The 19,940-nt window shown below is 32.1% G+C and overlaps 1 protein-coding gene and 1 long non-coding RNA gene across 2 annotated transcripts in view; one reads left to right on the top strand and one right to left on the bottom strand.

The window, feature by feature from the left end:
• The window catches only part of LOC127718639 (uncharacterized), a 279,885-nt gene that overhangs the window by 84,113 nt on the left and 175,832 nt on the right, over positions 1–19,940 (bottom strand). The gene's annotated exons all lie outside the window — the stretch shown is intronic.
• On the top strand, positions 9,406–10,994 carry LOC127717457 (uncharacterized). The gene is made up of 3 exons (XR_007989189.1): positions 9,406–9,455; positions 9,917–10,002; positions 10,968–10,994. It is a non-coding gene; the product is annotated as an uncharacterized LOC127717457 (long non-coding RNA).

The following is a 19,940-nucleotide window of genomic DNA, read 5'->3' as shown; positions in this document are numbered from 1 at the left end:
TCCAATCATATTGTGCATATTATTGTTGTAATATGAAGCCCTCTATGGATTCTTGACTAGATTAATAAAATTCTTATTCTTATTCTTATTTAAACCCTTGTCCTATTATTTTGTTTTTACAGTTTAGCTTGTATTTGTTTTATACGTCAAATATCTAATTGCTCAAGTTAGCAAGTCTGAAACCCACTACAATATTCAAATTGAATACAAATAAATTCACAAATGTGTACAGATGGTTAAATTAATCCTTATTAAGGTTATGTCATTTGAGAGACAGTTTCTCTTTATTTTAGAGGAATCCCTACTGCCAGTAAGATTTTATTGAAATATTATTGATTATGGTATGTCAGGGGCGGATTCAGCCATTTAAAAAAAAAGGGGGGGGGGCGTCTCAACCATATGTCCCAATTCAAATGCATTGATCGTCAAAAAAAGGGGGTTCAAACCTACGGACCCTCCCCCCCCCCCCCCCCTGGTTGAACCGTCACTATATGTTGATTAAATCAATCGACATTTCAAAGACGTTTTACCAAAAAAACCTTTTATTTTGAATTTAAGCAATTCATTTTTAGGGGGAAGGTGTGAGCCGATAAGACTCACATTTCTCTCCCTTTTCAAATAATTTTTGTTTTAAACATGATATATGTGCCCATGTATATTTATAATACAAAAACGTAAGGCGACCTATACGTATTTTGATCTGATAATGCGATACATTGCCATTCCCTCTTACAACAAAGCTGATACTCGGGAATTCCTAGTCTATTTTTTTATGTTAATTAGGTGCAAATGTCAAAATAATGCCGGAAACATCTGACACATTAAAAAATGTGATTTTAACCGCAACAAAATAAATATTAGCTTCAGACACTTAATTAGAAATAACCTCGACCGTTCTAAATCTCCTACCATTTTCATAAATATTAACGAAACTTGAAAGACCTGTTCAAGCTATCCTTGTAGCCTCCCCCGGGGGATCAATTCATTAAGTACCAAAATAAGGAAAAGGGGAATGTAAAACATCTTCAGTTGTAATTTTGAAGACCCCTCTCCCAAAAACTAAAGTGCTTTTCGAACGTAGTTATCGTAGCAAGGTATTATTTTGACTAAACTTTTGTACCAAAGTTAATTATTTAATTTCTTGAATGTTGACTTTGATATCGACCTGTAAATTTTATATTGGTAACGCTTCAGTCTAAATCAGTTATCAGTAACATAATATGAATATTATAACTAATTGTGTGTAGATTGGTAAATGCAAATATATCCGTTCATCTCTATGTAAAGAATTTTAGTGACATGATCAGCTGGAATGATGTACAATTGATTTTTTTTCAAAATGTGAAGGGTTTTGGTTTCTTCGTTTTCTCTTCTCCTTCTCGTCGTGGTGTCCCACTCGGTGTTGACTTCTATGATTTGAAAAGTAACATTATCAAAAGAATGTTTCGTTGAACGAAGATGTCTTGTGAGAGGACAGTTTTTGTTGGTGTTGTACCATGAACGATGGTTATTGAGCCGAATATTAAATTTGTCCATTGTTTCTCCCACATACTGAATGCCACAAGTGTCACATGTTAATATATAAATTGAGTTCTCCGTTTTACAGTTGGAATTTGAGTAGATGGTATAATTTTGTTTAGTAACGGAGCTGATGAAAGAACTGCTTGAATTGGCAGCTTTACAACACAAGCAGTTCCTTCGACCACATTGTTTGTAGCAACCAGGAGATGGAGTAGGCTGCTTTGCAGTATGTGGGAGAAACAATGGACAAATTTAATATTCGGCTCAATAACCATCGTTCATGGTACAACACCAACAAAAACTGTCCTCTCACAAGACATCTTCGTTCAACGAAACATTCTTTTGATAATGTTACTTTTCAAATCATAGAAGTCAACACCGAGTGGGACACCACGGCGAGAAGGAGAAGAGAAAATTTTTGGATCCACCAACTCCACACTTTAGAACCTGATGGTCTTAACGAAAAAGATGAGAAAAGATACAGGAAAGATAAAGAATAATTTAGTACACAGCATCGTCCTTTTCATCCTGTAATATTGGCCAATGGACGTTGCTAACTTCAACTACAAATTTTGTAAAAATCTTGAACTTCATCCAAATTATGTATTATTTTCAAGGCAGCTAAATTCAGGTTCAACATATACATTGAGCTGCAAAAGTTTCTTATCATCTACATCCGATTTCACCTGGATAGATGCACGCTTGATAAAGCTAGTTAGTCTAGCGAAATATTGCGTTTATTTTCATCATTTTGTAAATATTTTAAACATTCTTATATTTACATACTAAATAGTGTGTTAAAATTACATTGTTAGGCAATATATAGATTGCTGACAAATAACAAATACATTGTGTATTAAATAATAATATAACATCTTCACACGCTTAAAACACATGTCTTATGTCTATCTCTAGATTCGCCTTACGTGACAAGGTAACACTACGACTATTGAAGTTATATTTTTATATAGCGGATGTGGTCGTGTGGTCTAGAGCGCTGGACATGAGGCTAAGCGATTGGTGCTGTAGTGTATCAAAGGTGTGAGTTCGAATCCCGTTGAGGGACAAAAATTTGTCAGCATAAAAGTCTAATTCTAACACTGTTGGGTGTAATTTTCAGACTTATATAAATATTTGTATTAACCCTGTGTCTCAAACACACTGAGATCCAGTGGGCATATATATTGTATGGTTGTCACTTGCTTAGACTTGTTTGTATGATATACTTATTTCTAGTGACTGTATAATGAATTGAATCATTATCCCATACGGTATATAAAAATTGTTGAGTTAGATTGCTGACAAATAACAAATACATTGTGTATTAAATAATAATATAACATCTTCACACGCTTAAAACACATGTCTTATGTCTATCTCTAGATTCGCCTTACGTGACAAGGTAACACTACGACTATTGAAGTTATATTTTTATATAGCGGATGTGGTCGTGTGGTCTAGAGCGCTGGACATGAGGCTAAGCGATTGGTGCTGTAGTGTATCAAAGGTGTGAGTTCGAATCCCGTTGAGGGACAAAAATTTGTCAGCATAAAAGTCTAATTCTAACACTGTTGGGTGTAATTTTCAGACTTATATATATATATATATATATATATATACAAGTCTAAATTGAAAACAACGTTCAAACCAATGATTGCGTTGGATAAAAACCGCAATTTTTTACGTGTGCATGCAAAATAAATTTCTTGGTAGAGGGGTCTAAATACAGCACAAACAATTTTTTCCAAAAGACCAAAAAAGTGAAAAAGTATATTTTAACAAAACGCATTTGACTAGCAGGCCCAAACATGTCAAATCTCACAAACGTGTCCATATATATATATATATATTCGAATGTTTAAAATTCAAGAGTCTATCCTAAATTGAGGTTAATTATATGGCCTTCCAAATACCATTTCGATCCCTAACATCACTGAAGAGACATTAATTGTCGAAATCCGGATATGGTGTACAATTTTTTGTACCTTATGTTTGTGGTATACCATCTTTTCCACAAGTTTATTGTTTTCTGTTTGGTATTAAATTAATATTAAGATCCATTTTGTACTGGTGATCAATTTATTTGGCAATCGCCAATGGCAGTCAGCAGGGTTTAAGAACATCCGTTGTTCGACCTGTTAGTCAAATGCTTTTTGTTAAAATATACTTTTTCACTATTTTGGTCTTTTGGAAAATGTTGTTTGTGCTGTATTTAGACCCCTCTACCAAGAAATTTGTTTTACATGCACACGTATAAAAATTGCGGTTTTTATCCAACGCAATCATAGGTTTGAACGTTGTTTTCAATTTAGACTTGTTTATATTTTTTCAGTTTGGGCTTGTATTATATTTTCCTTCGGGTTTATATGATCCGTTCATCCTATTTCGACTCTTTAAAATTCAAGAGTCTATCCTAAATTGAGGTAAATTATATGGCCTTCCAAATACCATTTCGATTCTTAACATCACTGAAGAGACATTAATTGTCGAAATCCGGATATGGTGTACAATTGTTTGCACCTCATGTTTGTGGTATACCATCTTTTCCACAAGTTTATTGTTTTCTGTTTGGTATTAAATTAATATTAAGATCCATTTTGTACTGGTGATCAATTTATTTGGCAATCGCCAATGGCAGTCAGCAGGGTTTAAGAACATCCGTTGTTCGACCTGTTAGTCAAATGCGTTTTGTTAAAATATACTTTTTCACTATTTTGGTCTTTTGGAAAATGTTGTTTGTGCTGTATTTAGACCCCTCTACCAAGAAATTTGTTTTACATGCACACGTATAAAAATTGCGGTTTTTATCCAACGCAATCATAGGTTTGAACGTTGTTTTTAATTTAGACTTGTTTATATATATATATAATATATATATATATATATATAATATATATATATATATATATATATATATATATATATCTATAAAGCCTAACTTTTTCGTTTCTCTGAAAGCTCAACCGTGTCCTTATTATAAAAATGTCCAAACGAGTCCCCCATTATTTGGTTATTGCTCTTTCACTGATCGACGTATACTCTTTTTTGCAAATTGAAACATAGTCCTTTAGGTTTAACTAACAGTATAACCCGTACCAAAGTGGGGCCTCCGTTCGGTTGTGCGGGGTGTAAAAGTACGCACTGGCAGTGTTAGGTCATAATGCAGATATGGAATCAAATACTTCCGCTATATAAGGAGAATGGCTACTATCTGCACATTACAATCCTTGTAACAACTCTTTCAGGGTGCCGTCGATGGTATGCAGCAAGGTAACCATTTTAATTACTATACCGTTTGTATACCCTTATTATCTAGTGGCAGTTAGAATTTTGCCGACTTAAATTTCAAACGGCCTCTATTATATAAAGGGGAATAAATGATTGTTATACTGATGTCCCGTAAAAATAAAGCGGTCTTTCTCCGCTCCCTAACAGTACAAATGTAGGCTCAATCCCAAATTCCCAGAATAATAAAGGTACAATCCCAAAGTCCCTTCGTGAAAATATTCTTCCGCATCTCATTATAGAACTTACCTATAGTATTTATTGTTAATATGTTCATGATGTTGCCGTCCTGATAATGCATGAAATATTTGCCACTGGACGTAATGTCTCTTGTACATGTTTGCGTGTCGTTAAGTGATGCTCGAAACCCTGAGTTTATAAGATAAGACCTGAATACCAGTTTATAATTTTATGAGCTTTTGAAAATTGAAAACTGGTGAACAGATTAGAAGATACCTCTGCAGGAAGCCGGCCGGCGTGCAATATCCTCATTGCATTATTAATATAGTAAGGCATCACCGCAGTATATTAGTACAATATGATATACTTAGTAAACGATTAATTTAACTGCATGTACTAAACTATAGTGTTTATGGTTCCTCTAAATATGCATGAAATACTTGCCACTAGACATTAAGCAAGCAGAAGTCCAGAGATTTTTTTTTATGTTGCTAATCAATTTTGCAATTATGCTTAATAAAAACAATTAGCGTTGAACAAACTAGTGCTAATTAATTTTGAATTTTCTTCTTTCAACTCTGTTCCACTGTTAAGTTCGGGTAATTGTGCCCAAAATACTCAGAATGTATGTCTTTTGAATGCGGCTTTTATCTTATTTAGAATCCAATCGAAACCCGACATATCTTCAATTGTGTCCCCTATATGGAATACCGTAAATGTTACTAACGTCACTGAGAACATAATAGCGACTAAAGTTTTGGGGCGTTCAGGCGTTTTGAAGTAGACACGTTTTGGCATGTGTGCTATATTTTATTTGTGCTTACTTTTAGTTGTGCTTAAATATTAGTTGTGCTTCAGCTTTGGCTTGTTTAGATATGTATTTTAGTAGTGCTTTGCATGTATTTCAATATGCCTGTGCTGTTATATCTTGTCTGCATGTTGTGTGTTTTAATGTTGTGTTTATGTTATTTTATATTCGGTAAAAAGCTCTTAAGAGCTTATGTTTGTATTGTTATATGTGAACCGAATCAAAATAAAACTTTGGTATTCGTATTCAAAAAAAATAAGAAGACTAACGACGAATAGACAATACGTTTCGTAGGAAACTGAGATGACTGGGCATCACGAACCTTATTGAAAAATTGGGGTAAATTCAGATTTAAGTCATATTAACAAAACCCTACACGGTTTTCCTTTTCTTGGCAAGGTTATTTTAATGAACGATGATAAGGAGATTTGACCACTGAACCATGAAAATGAGGTCAAGGTCAGATGACACCTGCCAGTTGGAGATGTACACCTTACAATCCTTCCATACACCAAATATACTAGACCTATTGCTTATAGTATCTGAGATATGGACTTCACCACCAAAACTTAACCTTGTTCACCGATCCATGAAATGAGGTCAAGGTCAAGTGAAAACTGTGTGACGGGCATAAGGATCTTGCAAGGTACGCACATACCAAATACAGTTAACCTATTATTCAAAATAAGAGAGAAATTAACATTACAAAAAAACTTTTTTTCAAGTAGTCACTGAAGCATGAAAATGATGTCAAGGACAATGGACATGTGACAGACGGAAACTTCGTAACATAGGGCATATATATACAAAGTATGAAGCATCCAGGTCTTCTACCTTTTAAAATATAAAGCTTTTAAGAAGTTAGCTAACACCGCCGATGCCGGATCACTATCCTTATGTCGAGCTTTCTGCGACAAAAGTCGCAGGCTCGACAAAAATAATACATACATTTATACAAGTAAGGAGAGGTGGTATGATTGCCAATGAGAAAACTATCCACGAAACAGTTATAGGACAAACGCCAGATTTTGAGTTTCTTCAGCAAAATAGCCAGAACATTAACCAATTAACAGCTTACTGATAAATCATTTATTCAAACACTTGTTTATTTGTCTTCACAGCAGGAATCTTCTGATTACCACAATATTCTAGATGACTGATCAGAGATGACCACATGTGTACCATGTATTTTAAAAGGGCTGTTCTACATAAATAGATTGTTATCAGCATCAGCTAGTGGCAAAATCTTCTGAATTTTGCATTTTATATAGACTATCATGTTTGTTTTCGTAAATTATTTTGCTATTGATTATGTTGGTAATGTTCTCAATTGAATTGTTTCACATTTTTCAAGTTTGGGCCTTTTATTGTTATAGCCGACCATAGAGCATGGTTTTTGTCTCACCTTGACGGAGTCAAAAAGCGAGACATAGGTATGCTGTTTCAGGAATCAGCGGCGTCAATAGATATAGGAAGATGTGGTATGAGTGCAAATGAGACAACTCTCCATCCAAGTAACAATTTATAAAAGTAAACCATTATAGGTCAAGGTACGGCCTTCAACACGGAGCATTGGCTCACGTCGAACAGCAAGATATAAAGGGCCCCAAAAATTACTAGTGTAAAACCATTCAAACGGGATCATATATTAGTTTGTTATTAGGTGTAGTTTATGGTGAACCACAAGTGATACATTTGTAGGTCATCATATTTGGTATACAGTTGTTTCAGCATTAGCACATCTCATTTCCATGGAGATTATTTGGCCCTGCCCCCTCAGTCATGATCTATTGACTTTGAAACTTTTGCTTTTTTACATGTATTAGTTTGTGATTAGGTCAGTTTATTGGGAACCATTAGTGGTAGGCCAATGTTAATTGGTATTCAGTTGTGTAAGCATTAGCACATCTCATTTCCATGGAGAATATTTGGCCCCATCTGCTCAGTCATGGTCTATTGACTTCGAAACTTTTGCTTAGTTTACATGTATTAGTTTGTGATTAGATCAGTTTAAGATGAACTGCTAATGTTAAGTCAATGATAATTGGTATGCAAATTTATTGGCATTTGCAAGTATCGTTTCCATGGAGATTATTTCGCCCCATCCCCTCTTCATGGTTCATTGACTTTGAAACTTTAACATATATAGTTTACAAGTTAATGTTTTTGTTAGAAGAGAATGACTTATAATAAGTCAATGGTATTTGGTATGCAGTTGTATTAGCATTGGCACATCTCATTTGCATGGAGATATTTTAGCCATGTACCTCAGTTATGGTTCATTGACTTTGAATATTTGCATAACTTATTCAATATGATAAAGAATAGCTATTTTAATTTCCACATTTGTATAATCCAAATTACAAAAAGGCGCGACATATCTCTGTGATAACAGTTTATTTCTTGTTGAAGGCTTATGGTTGCCTATAATTGCTTACATCCACTTCATTTGAACTTTTGTGGATAGTTGTCTCATTGGCAATCATCATGATCATATCTCCTCATTTTTGTATTATGTTTTGCAAGTAAAGTATTGAAGACACCATTTTTTTGCCATAAATTTTTCATAAAAATTCACTTTGTTAAAAAATATTTGCTTGTAATGTAATATATAAGTTCATAAGTTTTTAACAATGTTTAAAGTGATAACCAATCAAAACATTTTTAAAAGAGTAATGAGAAAACTTAAAAAAGAAAGCCAACCAATTATTGTGTATTTTGAATTCTTACTTTTAATTACAAGTGCTGAAATTTTAAAGATTATTGGATAATTGACTTTTTCTATAGGTACCTAATTGACCAGGTGGCAATATGACTTGTACCTTGATATTGGTATACATTCAAATTCATAGTGATATTTATTCATAGATTAAGAAGATTAAAATCAACAATGTGGTATGTTTACAAAAAACAAAGGTATCCACCAAAGACCAACTGATGTCTATGCAATTACACATGTACTAGCCATAGTTCACCGTACTTCCTTCATTATAGAGTAATTTTTGGAAACAGTTCAAAGCTATATAGTACATGATATATATACATTTTTCTACAGTGGCTAGAGGTATAGGGGGAGGGTTGAGATCTCAAAAAACATGTTTAACCCCGCCACATGTTTGCGCCTGTCCAAAGTCAGGAGCTTCTGGCCTTTGTTAGTCTTGTATCATTTTTTTATTTAGTTTCTTGTGTATAATTTGGAGTTTAGTATGACGTCCATTATCACTGAACTAGTATACATATTTGTTTAGGGGTCAGCTGAAAGACGCCTTCGGGTGCGGGAGTTTCTCGCTGCATTGAAGACCCATTGGTGGCCATCGGCTGTTGTCTGCTCTATGGTCGGGTTGTTGTCTCTTTGACACATTCCCCATTTCCATTCTCAATTTTATGTATATCAACAGTAAATCAAAGTTCAAAAGGCATTGATATGACAGAATTTTAGACTATTATATATAATGTATATTTACAATCTCTCAAAAAGTTTCATTTTATTTAGCTAATGAAGAAGACGATGGATTCCCAAACAGAAATTTTGATGAAGACCTTGACTGATCAAGGTGAAAAAATTGAAGAATTACATCAATTGTTACGGACAATCGATTTGCATGCAGGAGCTCAGAGAAAAGGAAATAAAACAGCCATCCATGTTCCTGCACATATAAAGGTATATACATGTATATATTTATAAAAATAAATATATTGTTTACATTTTCTGATTTAATTATTAAAAATCATTTATCAAATGATATACATGTACATGTAAGTCATGCAATTCACTTAGATTCATGCCATTGATAGAAGATTGAGGAACACATATGTCTTTTTAGTTTTATCAGCTTATATACTTGCTTAACCTGCTTAAAATCTGTAAATATACCTTTTACATGTAATCATAATGTTTCAAATAGCCAAACATTGCAAAGTATATATTTCAAGTATTGGAAATCCTGGATCCCCCTGTCCACGCTTCCCTTTGCAAAGACCCAGTTTTACAAATATAATATGCAATGTTCCTGATATAGACCAGTTTGAAAACATATAAATTACACAATCATATGATCTCCTGTCAGTACACATTTATTCAATCAAAATAGTTTAGGAACTTTTTATGTTTTATTTTTGCAGCAAGCTGTTCGTGATGCTTATAGGCATAGCACTACAGAAAACAATTTAGTCTGGACATGTAAAACAGCAGCTGGTTCTATTTTGAAGTAAGTTATAGTAATTACATGAATTTTACCATCAATAGGTTACCATTTATCAATATCCTAAACCTTGAGCAAAACCCATACAATATAGTAAGCTACATCTTAACAAAATGTGAAGCAATTGCCCTGATTTATGAGAAAGCAATTAATGACAACAAATTTGACAGACAGTAACCAAGGACAACAATTAGAATCTGGCTCTTGAATTTTGACTGGCAGATATAGTAAGTCAAGTTTTAAAAAAAAATAACATTAAAGCAAAATTTTTTGACAATTCAATAGTCCATTTTAAAAATACCATATACATGTGTTATAACACCTGAGTACATACATTTTTAAACAGCTTACATTCTTGAGTGAAAGCAAATTTGGTACTTATTTAAGATAAGAGCAGCTCAATAAAGTAGAATCAAGCTTACAATTGGTGTAATTTGAGAATAAAATGTTAATGTTTTCTTTACATGACAAAATCATCAGAAAATAAATCATGTTTTCCCAAATTGCACAAATTGTACTTAGCTTAATTACTTTTTTGAAGGTTACTTGACAGAGACTCATGATTTCCTACCATAGAGTAGGTAACCTGTCCAAAAGTTAAATAATCCTAATCCTAACAACACTTTTTAACATCCAAGCCTGATTACATTTATATAGTTTTTCAAATAAGATTTAATATTAATAGTCGATTTTCATACTTGTTTACTCCTGTTCAAAAGTGTTGTTAGGCTTAGGAGTAAAGAAAGTGTGAACATGAACTATTACTATTTGTCAAAAGCTGATTCATGGTAAAAAAACATTTCATGATACTAGATGCCTACACCATGCATGATTGAAAAGTTAACTACATTTGTACTTGTATCCCTATAAATACCATGTATTGGTTTAAACTGGTATTTCCTCAAACCATTAGTGTTTTTCTAATATGCAATTACTTGGCCAATATATGTTAACCTTTAATCTTCTTCTAGGTATTCCTCAGGAGAAAACAAAGAGTTGTCAGAGGCTATATGTGTCTATGTTAAAGGACAATATCCCACAACAGAAGAAGGTGTTATTAAAAGTAAGTACATGTTTTTTACAATAACAATGCAAATTTACTATGATATTTTTAGTATATTTAAAATGATGTATACCCTTGCTGCTAGTCAAGGGGCATAAAAGTTTAACCCTGTCACTAAGCTACAATGGAATTTAGTTTTAATCAAATGGTATGAAAAATTTACACAAAAAGTTGTACTACAAAACATAGTTCAGGTTCTAATTAAAATGGAATCCCTTTCACTTTTCTCCAGGTATTCCCCTTTATTACATATATGCAATTGGGAAGTGGAGCATCTTTGTCCCATTCTTTTATTTTATATTGAATTCGAACATGTTAATCATTTAAACAGTTAAATTTTTATATGAGATCCATTCTTTGATATCTGGTAATTTTCCAGCACTTTACTCAAACGATTGAAACCTTCATTTATGTAATAGAGACGAACAAATAATTGCAGGAAAAAACAACAGACAAATAATTCAAAACAATTTTAAATTTGAATGAATTAGCCAATCAAACAATGACTGACTTATTTTCTGTTTGAAATTTTGCATATTTATATTGATTTAATATTATTAAATAGATTAATTAGTAAATAGATAGATTAAGTTAGATTAAAAGGGCAGAAATTCAGTTTCTGATTATTTTCTTTTTGTTATATTGTATACAGCTGATTGTGCTATTTACAAATACTTCTTATATGTCAAAAGAAAACAAAATGGGAGTACTTAATATTGTCATTAATATTGAAATTGAAAAAGACAAAAAACTCAATAATGAGCTATTCCAATAACAATTCCCCTTTGGGGGAAAAAGGGTGAATGCTATTTAATTTTTAGACCCCTCCATTAGGAAAATTTTGAAAATATATGCCCCATCAAGTAAATGTCTTTTCTTCCAAGACTCGCCACCTAGAGAAAAGATTCTGTAGTAATACCACTGTAATGATTGTCATTTAATCTATTTTACACCGGCATCAAACAGAAAATGAGCTGTGACTACCCCCACAACCTTTAATTTTACATTGACATTTTACCAAACCCCCAACAGAAAAAAAATTGTTAGTGTACCACCCTCAGGTGGGAAATTTAAATGGAATAGTCCTATTACTGACTTATACATTATATGCACTTTTCAGCTGGTATTGAGACATATTTCAATACCATAAAACAGAGGAGACAAATAGAGGAGGATGGAAAAAAGGCCTCACACAACAGAAAAATGGTTTTGTATGGGAGAAAGAACAGGGTAAGTACATAACATTATTGTCACACTTGAGGAAAAAACTGTAGAATGATAAACAAGCTTATCTATACTTCTCTAGTGTTTTGACTTCACAATGCATTTTATTCAAACCATCTTATTTCTAAAAAAAAAAATTTGTCTTCACTTTTTTTTTTTTTTAGATTTGACAGATTTGTATAGGCAACATGTTGAAGTTACATTTGTTTTAAAATGAAATGCTGCCGCATTTTTTTCAAATTATATTGAGGTTGGTAAAGGGTTATTTTTGTGCAGCATGATTTGCCATTTTTGTTTCAAGTGTTTCCATTCATGAAGCTCCTTAGCTTATGTGATTTGTGAAATGGGTAGAAACAAAATTTGTTATTGTTTTTCCCCCATGAAATGGTCATTTTATTTTGCGCACTTTCATGCACATAATCCCCTTTGCGACCCTCTATAATGGTTAAGTACAAATGATTACAGTTGTATATATTCTACACCGTAAGACCAAACAATGATAGTAGAAGTTAGTTAATATAAATGAAAAATTAATTAATATAAACTCATACAAAACAAAACCATGTATTTTGGTGTTGCTGAATAAGTCTCAAAATGTGTTATTTACATAATTAGATTGAATTGTAATTTACTCACATAAATTATCATGCCTGGCCTACGATAGTAGAAGGAATTTATGTTTAATCATCTATGCATCCGTTTGTTCATCCTTTCATCTGTTTCACTTCAGGTTAAAGTTTAGGTTAAAGTGTTTGGTCAAGATAGTTTTTAATGAAGTCCAATCAACTTAAAACTTAATACACATGTGCCTTATGTTATGATCTAAATTTTAATGCCAAATTAAGAGTTTTGACCCCAATTTCATGGTCCACTGTAAATAAGAAAATCATAATGGGAGCAGAGTATAAATGTACTATGAACACATTTCTTGTTTTCTAATGCAGCTTAATTGCATGCATAGTCACAGGGATAATCACACCTTTTAGTTATTGTTTTAATATTAATTATTCCACTGTGCTAAATTATTCAATTGTACATATTTGAAAAATTTACTTTATGTTTAATTATTTTTGACTTGCATACAGCATTTGGGATGAGATCCAATAAAATTTTAATTAATGTCTGAGCAGCACATTGGTTTTGAAATTAGCAATTATGTTTATGTTTGTTGATTTTTTTTTTGCTTTTCGATGTATTTGGGTTTATTTTAGATTGACAAATAATGCTAACAAGGAAGATTATTCATAAATATTTTTATGATGCCAAACTTGAAAAAAAAACTGCTTATGTTTGCTATTTGTTATTACCCTATTGTAATGATTCTGAAACAAGCAAACTTAACTAGTAAGCATGTTGCTTTGCCACATACCAATATTTTATTAACTAGTTTGAATTTGATGTAGAACTGAACTAATTTTGAAATAAAGTGTACTTTTTTTATTTGTTTCCATGTTTATATTAAAATTCTTTAAATTTGAAATTTATTCAGATTTAAAAATATCTTTGAACTAGGTTGAAATTGTGGGAATTTATTTGATTTATTAAATTTAATTTAAACTTATGTTAAATTAGAAATGTTGCAGTGAAGTAAATGCATATAATTTTTTTCAATATGAAATTTAATATGCATAAAATATGCATTTAATTTCATATTAAATGCATCATTTCATGCAGTGTAATGCAGACATGATTTTTGTTTGGAGTGGTTTAGCACGATCTTCTGTTTAAGAGGAATTCCTATGTCGCACACCAGTTCAAGTTAGACATGTGTCTTTACATTCAGTGCAATGGTGTTTGATAGGTAGATATTTTAACGAAACGGTATCTAAGTCACATGACAGCATTGATTAAGGTTACATTAATAAGCCACATTTCAAAAAAAAGAATTCAAAGGTAAAAATAAAGCATCCCTCAAACGGTTAATACATATGATTCGTCAAGCGTACTATCTTTCGTCAAATGGTAAGAAAGCTCTACAAGATGTGACCGACCAGCACTTTAGCGGAATAACGGCGTCAGTTGTTCACACAATACATTTTTGGGCTTTTTTCGTCTCAGTTGCATAGTTTATCTCATTGGCAATTATAGCCCATATATTTTTTTCTTGTAGAAAAGTTATAAATCTTGAACATGTTGAATATTATGTAATTAATTTATGAAGCTTGTTCGAGACGTTACATTCACTCTGATTCCGAGTGTTCTCTTTTCTACAATTTCACCAATGAACTGCTAAAGTCAGTATATGCCAGTTATTTGATATGCTCTGTATATAATTCGAAGCATTAGCGAACTATGTCAGCATATTGAACTTTCATTTAGAATTCCCTTTGCATTAAATATCCATGTTATATATATAACCTTTTCTATATATATATACACACTTTCTATCTGTATAAACCCACGATCGAGAAGTGCGTACATTTTTGTGAAATACATATTGATATTTTTTAAACTGTCCATAATCATAGTTAGTGTTTTATAGATATTATAGGTCTTTTTAATCGGGAAGCATAACGTCAAGTGACAATTATCAAGCATGTCAGTTCGCCTAAAAAATCGTATCAAATATTCAGTTCATAGGTCAATTTAGTTCTGTGCATGGGTCGACAAAGATGATGGCAATCATACCACATCTTCCTATTTTCATATTAACAGATTTGAAAGTAAATTAACTTTCAACAAGTCTAGTAAACAGTTAACGGAATAAACTCAACAATTTCAACATTTTCATGATCGCTGTTTTTATTTAATAAACATATAGTTTTATTTGTCGTTAATTGCAGATGTAAACAATAAATAATTTGTGTTCCTTTTACATTTATACCTCTATTGATTATTAAATAACGAATACCAAATAAAATACAGACAAAGAGAACAAGTAAATATACGTGAATACATAAATACAATGAACACAAATGTGACGCACAAAAAATGACAAGAACAGAAATTTAAATAATACTTTTACCAACAGAATTATCGTTTATTTTTAGCAATAAATTTGAGAGACCAAAATTACTGAGATGACGCTAGTTTTCTTATCACGTATCAACAAGTGTTCTTATCTATACAATAAAAATAAGATTTTAATGTGTATAATATGTATAACGAGTCACTAATGAGTATAGTATTTTGTTAAACTGGGAAAAAGAACAATACGATTATTGTTCACCTAATAAAAGCTCACGTCTGATATGAAAATTCTTAAACACGGCAATTTGTCATTCAAACAGACTATACAAATCAGTTCAAAAAGGCTTAACTCATCAGATCATAGCAGAAAAACATCGAACAAAAACACAGACCGGACGTGGCAAGGTATTTATTCATCCCTCGTTCCTAATAACAATAAAAAGACACACATAACAGATCGGAGAGTAACTTATTTATACAAACAGAGGTATGACAAGGCAACAATATTTGCATTTGAAACGTTTAAGTCCGACAATCAAATGTATTATGTTTCAGAAGCTTTACTGGCGCCAATTGTCGAACCTGTAATCCCTACCATCGTAATGACTCTACAAAGTTAGTTATTTCCTTGTTACTGTCGGTATATTTTTAACACAACTAAGTATATATTCTTCCTGCTGTCTTAGTTATTAGATATCAAGGGCGAATATTTAATAGTAGTATGGCCTTCATGAATAGTGATATCGAAAATAATCAAATCGAGGAAAGGTTCTTTTACTCGAGGTCAATAGATAATCGTTTTGGATATTACCTGTTCATGTAGACCAGAAATGTATTTTGATACAGAACTAAATCCAAAGATATAATTAATTCTTTATAAATCTTGAGTTAATTCTTACGGCGGCCGCCATATTTTCCAGACGTCAACAAAGGACATGACGTCACTGACTAGTTGTCATCTTGACATGCAAATGTGCGCCTAATTAAAAATAGTAATATTGGCTAAGCGGATATTCCAGAATAGTTATTTTGCCTACACCATATTTCCAAACAGTTATTTTGCCTATGTATCCATCTCTTGTCCCTAATAAAAAAAAATGACTCAAATTACAGATCTGAGGAAAACTTATATATGAATAAAAACGGAGGTATGACAAGGCAACGGTGTTTGCATTTGAAACGTTTAAATCTGACATTCAAATGTATTATGCTTAGAAAGCTTTACTGGCGACAATTGTCGAAGTTATAATCCTTACCGTCGTAATGACACTACATAGTGTTGTCGATTGTTTGCATTTTTCGAAATAATGTTAAATTGCATTAACTTGGTATATATATATTGAAATGCATTCTGTTTTTGCCTTAGGCGTATTCATTCTTATCTCCTGAGAAATTTTTTTTTTTTGGAGGAATTTACTTTGCTAAGTTAAGATGGTTTTTACACATATATTTCGTGCACATGTACATGGCTGTAGTGTATGGATAATTCCGCATTCAGTAAGTCGGAAAGATAACGTTATTGCTTGACATCAATGAAGGTCTGCCCACCTGATAGATCCAACCAATAATAAGTTGTTCTCATTCTAAATATGGACGAAATAATTACCACTGGACATCAATCCAGGTATGCCTACCTGATAGATCCAACCAATAATAAGTTGTTCGCATTCTAAATATGCTTGAATAATTACCGCTGGACATCACGCATGTAACAATCAATGAATAAATGTATCAACCATAGAGTTGTTCAGAAAACATTTGTTTTGAAATGATTTTTTTCCTGTATTATGTATCTTTACTAAATACATGTTTTTACTATAAATCAATTACAGAAACTATATAAACTATCTTCCAGAAAAAAATCACAGAAATTTAACTTTTCAAAAAGAACTTTCTTCAGACCTCAATCAAACAGAAGTTATATGGTTCAGTTAGTCTATTGACCTGGTTAATAATAGAAACACCACATAAGCTGGTATGTACATGTTACAATATCGATAAGTCAGAGTTTGTTAGACAAATAACGAATTTTATTACATCTTGTATGTTCTTTTCCACACCTTAAAAAACAGATCTGTTATTGTCAAAATGTTTAAAAAATTATTATAATAATTTTAATTTTATTACTGTACTGTTTCATTATTAGTGATCATGACTTATTACTATGGTGCCTTTTATTAAACAGTGACCTGATACATGAGTATTCCTCTAGGCTTGTTTTTACAACCCTTGGACTTAGAAATTACAAAAAAAGAAGTGTTCTCCTCTGTTGTTATCAAAATAAGGAGATGTGGTATGTTTGTCAACTATCCACCAAAGTTCAAATGAAGTGGATGTAAGCAATTATAAGCCACCGCACGGCTTCAACTATGAGAAAAAACCCATACCGTATAGTCGGCTATAAATGGCCCCGAAATGAAACATATGAATCAATTCAATTGAAAAAAGTAAAAACCTAATTTAAAACAAAACAAATTACGAAAAACAAATATGACAGACATGAACCAACGAAAAACACTGAACTACAGGCTTCTGATGTTGGACATGCACATAAAGAATGAGGCGGGGTTAAACATGTTCGTGAACTCTCAACCCTATCCCTAACCTTGTACAGTGGTGATACAATCAGTTAAAAAGGGCTTATCTCATCAGATCGATACAAAGCAGAAAAAAACTTAAAACAAAAAGACCAGATTCTCTTTGCATATAGATATTGCATAATTAGTCATAACACATCATGTATGTATATAATTCTCGTGTATGCATCATGGTGGTGCAGATATGAATTGGATTCAAATCTAAAGCAAGTCTGGTGATTATCAGTGATTTGGATTGATAACTCTCATTTACAACCTCTTGCTTGAATACAAAATAAAGGATATTTCAACTGCCAGGCATTATAAAGAATATCTAGTTAATACATGGAACAGTAGTATACCCTCTTCAAAAGTCATAAATTGATTAAGAGAAAACAAATCCGGGTTACAAATTAAAACCGAGGGAAACACATCAACTATAAGAGGAAAACAACGGAACAACAGAAACACTGAACTGCAGCAAATACAAACGCTAACATACATAGAAACGGACTATTTGATAACAACTGCCATCTTCCTGACTTGGTACAGGACGTTTTAAGAAAACATGGTGGGTTAAACCCGGTTGTTTGGCTAGCCAAACCTCCCGTTTATATGGCAATGTTAAAAATATCGCTAAAATTACAACACTACATGACAGGAATACAGTACAAACAAACGCAAAAACACTCAGCACAGAGAAATACATAACTAAATAATATAAAAGTACTATACAACATGTTAATCGCAGAATAACAGCGGACACCCCCCATGAATTTACGACAGCACACCAAGACACCATACACGAAATATAAACTGCGCGTCACATGAATGGATCAACCTCACAAAAATTGACACATTTATAGTATCACGTACAGGTAAAGTTCTAAAAAATAAAGTAGATCTGTTTTGTGTATAGACACGTACAAGAATATTAAATTGGGATTGAATTTGTAATGATGTTATTTTATGTATTTTCTAAACATGACAAAAATATTCAGATGGAATTGTGTTTGTAATGTTGTTAATATTTGTATATTCTAACCATGTCGGTTTTTATTCTAAATCAAAACTGTATAAACCAACAAATCATGTGCATATAGTTGCTTTAAACTTAAAATGGTATAAATGAAATAGCTGATTGTTTATCTAAATTGTTACATACATATAGAAAATTAAAAAGAAAATGTAATATAAGGCAAGATCATGCGACACCAAACAGTAAAAAGACCTGAAAACAAACAATATAAAACAAAAACACAGTAGACGAACCACGAGTAACTCGACTATACTGACAAATACGACATATGTGAAATGTACAGAACATAGAGAATACGAACCAAAAACAAAATAAACAGACAACAACTCAGCACAAAATGACCCGCCGGACCCACACGTAGTGAAAATATTCATCCGACTGTAAATTTGTCAAAATTTCCGTCTGTTCAACACATAACAGTTACCAGGTTACCAGAGACTGTTTTGCAGATAATTTTAATATTTTGTAATGCATATATTATCTTTTGTCATATACACTTGGCCTTTTTTGACAAACATGCAGAAAAAGTTGCGGGAGAGAAACATAGCAAACCTTATATTTCGTAAGGGTCGTCATCTTTTAGGTTTTGTCTTTGTTTAAGGCTTTTTTTAGACATCCATGTTCCAACCTTCATAATATTTATAAAACTTGGACACAAACTTTTTTAAGATCAAACGACGTATCCACAGCAAATTTTTTAAATTGTTTTTGTTTTTATTTTATATACCTATATGGAGTTAGTTTCAATGAAAAGTGCTTCAAGGCATAAAATAATTACCTGTGTGAGGTCATTATTTACCCCGATTATAATGCAAACTGTACTAGTAAGTTTTTTAAAACATCAATTAATTGTAATCGTGTGTTATTGTCAATTGGGAGTTTCCTATACCATTGTCTGAAATATTCCTTTAAGGGTTTGTTCAGTATCAATCCTTTACTCTGTGCCAGACTAACAATTATGCGAGATAAAATTGTATAAAATTCTATCTGATTCTCAATTTTTTAAGAAAAAAGGTTTGTTCTTTGAAATTGATGATACAATAATTTGTTTTTCGCGGAAAATGACATAAAAACAGGGGAAAAACATAACATCCCTTGTATAAAGTTAATGTAATTAATTTATTACAAAGTG

The sequence above is a fragment of the Mytilus californianus genome, unplaced genomic scaffold (genome assembly GCF_021869535.1).
Source record: "Mytilus californianus isolate M0D057914Y unplaced genomic scaffold, xbMytCali1.0.p SCAF_10, whole genome shotgun sequence".
NCBI lineage: Eukaryota > Metazoa > Mollusca > Bivalvia > Mytilida > Mytilidae > Mytilus > Mytilus californianus.
This window is presented reverse-complemented; position numbering and strand designations above follow the sequence as displayed.